Source organism: Lepisosteus oculatus, chromosome 14 (genome assembly GCF_040954835.1).
Source record: "Lepisosteus oculatus isolate fLepOcu1 chromosome 14, fLepOcu1.hap2, whole genome shotgun sequence".
Classification (NCBI taxonomy): Eukaryota; Metazoa; Chordata; class Actinopteri; order Semionotiformes; family Lepisosteidae; genus Lepisosteus; species Lepisosteus oculatus.
The window spans coordinates 10,679,979-10,682,532 of NC_090709.1; the positions used below are offsets into that span (position 1 = coordinate 10,679,979).

General features: G+C 44.7%; 1 non-coding gene across 1 annotated transcript; it reads left to right on the forward strand.

Annotated features, from left to right (window-relative positions):
• Positions 1 to 501: 501 nt before the first annotated feature.
• trnat-agu (transfer RNA threonine (anticodon AGU)) lies at positions 502 to 575 on the forward strand. Its single transcript has one exon. It is a non-coding gene; the product is annotated as a tRNA-Thr (tRNA).
• The last annotated feature ends 1,979 nt before the right edge of the window (positions 576 to 2,554 follow it).

Below are 2,554 nucleotides of genomic sequence, written 5' to 3' on the forward strand. Positions count from 1 at the left end.
AAGAGTACAGAAAGAAGAAAGAAAGAAAGGAAGTGTCGTAAATGAACTCTGTCGCCCGTGGGAGATGTCAAGCGCATTGGACATGAAAAGTGCCCGATAAAAGCCATTTCTGTACGTTTCTCTTAGTGTCGGGGCCAGAATGTAAAGGAGGCAACATGCTCAGCCAGCCGACTCAGCTTACTGAATGCAGGTGTCTCTGAGCGGTGTGTCCAAGGGGCAGTAAAAGAGGAGAATTCTGCCGGCGCCGTGGCTTAGTTGGTTAAAGCACCTGTCTAGTTAACGGGAAATCCTGGCTCCAAATCCCAGCAGTCCATCGCCTGTGTTGCACTACACACCCTGTAGATAATCAAAAGCATATTGAGCTCCTTGGTAATGAAATTGGCAGATAAAAGCCATTTCACATCCTTTCTCAACTTGCTCAGTGATCAGGCTCACCGCACACCGAACGAAGATATAACAGAGCAGTGTGTCCAACTGGCTGAAAAAGGGCAGTGCTTTGCTGGCGCTATGGCTTAGTTGGTTAAAACGCCTGTCTAGTAAACAGGAGATCCTGGGTTCAAATCCCAGCAGTGCCTTACTTCCTGTCTTCGCCCACTGTTTATTGTTACAGACAATATGCTTCTGCATTATGTTTAAATGAACTTTTAATTTCGCTTTTGGCACAACTTGTTTTTCAAGAAATCCACACATTGCGAAAGATAAAATGCTCATCTTTCTTATCAGTGCAAAAGAATTACTGCCAGCTGGCAAGAAAATGACAACGATCTTTTTTTTTACTTTAGCCAAAAATCTGTGAATGTAGAAAAAATACAAAAAATGTCAGTTTCTATGGCACACTCAGTCAGGGTGTCCTTCAGTTAAACACAACGTTGGTAGATCAAACGCACCCAGAGACACACTTTGAATTAATCCGATCTAAACATTACCTTCTCTAAATGTGATTGAGTTTCTTTCCACGTCCTTAGCCATCTTGATGTTTGCAGAGATTTTCAACTTTTGACACCAGTCAAACTACAAGTAAATAGTGGAGTACCTAAGTCAATATCACTGGGAATGTGAATATAAATGTAAACATCAATATTTCTGCTGTCTCCTGATAAACACAAGTATAGAGTCAAAACACAAAAAATAATGCTAAAATGTTATTCAGTTAACACCCAGATGTGACAAAACACATTTAATACTTACATCCCCTTTAAATATGTATTTCCTTAATATCAGTTCTCTTCCCTCCCCAGGATACCTGCAAATTCACTACAGCATATTAAAAGTTGTGTGTAAGTCTTACATGTGTTCTGAGTAGTATAAAGCGACACCTTTCGTCAAACTTTTGGCAGGTACCACGCCCCCTTGTCAGCCAATGGCGTGTTGTTATTTGTGCATGTCCCGCCCCCTCAGGAGCCAATGGTGTGTTGTTAAGGGTCGGAACTCCCGCCTTCCCCCCCGGCCAGTCGGTCCGGAGCCTCAGGGTCCCAAAGCCCAAAGGCGGTGCATCCCTCGCTTTAGGTATGTGAAAGTGTGTATTGGTTTGGAAGGGGACCATGTCTGCAGCGGGGTTGAGTGCGCTCTATTATAAACCTAGGGAATCGGGTAGTTACAGCGGCACGGAGAGTCTGGTGTGAGCTGCGAGATCCCGTGTTGTGAGCGGCGCCAGCCACGGCCGGGTGGCCGAGTGGTTGTCCGGCCAGGCTGCTTATACGCTGCACAAGCCGTGTCTCAAAAGCAGCAGGGTTGTAAGCACACACACACTGACTGCGTAAAGTCTCACGGAAAGAACTCGCAGGACAAACACCATGTGAAATGTGAACCGCTTTATTTCAACAGTAGGTGTTTCAAACATTGGGCTCATTAGGGACATCGTTAGCTAAACCTTGTTGGGCATCAGCTTTATTAACATTTGGCCGAACACACAAGCATAGACACGAAACATTCAGTTGTGCTGGTAGGCTGAAGATTGACCCGTCCACATCCTCTTTATTCTATTAAAGGAAAAAGAAAAGAAAGGCTTAAAAAACTTTTGAGCTAAGGTTTTTTGTTAATATTTACCATTTGTAGCGTGGTATCATCGCTAGCACCCGGCAGTTCTTCAACATCTGGTACCCCAGCTGAACTCACACCCCCGCCGCTGTCACAGGGTGCAGAGGGTGGGGTCGGGTTTTGCTAAAAAGAAGACCAAGTATTAAAATGACATACGCTAAGCACCGATACAACAATTCCACGATCAGAAAAAATATTTTAGCCGCCTACCTCTTCACTTTGTAGAGTAGCAGACCCCGTTGTTTCTCCACACAAAGAAGCCATCTCCGCAGCTCCTAACAAGGGGCGGTGTCTGACAGCGCCAAGGACGCGCTGCGACCCTGTCAGTCCGGAGCGTTTAAGAATATGCGCCAATGGTGTAACCACGCCTACATAACACAAGACATTTTTCAATTGGTTGTGATGCTTTAAAACGCATCACAACCAATGTTGTGATGACCCCCCCCCCCTTGTTTTATCGAGAGCGAATAGTATTCACATATCAGTTTATACGTTTTAAACTTTAAAAGTATTAACA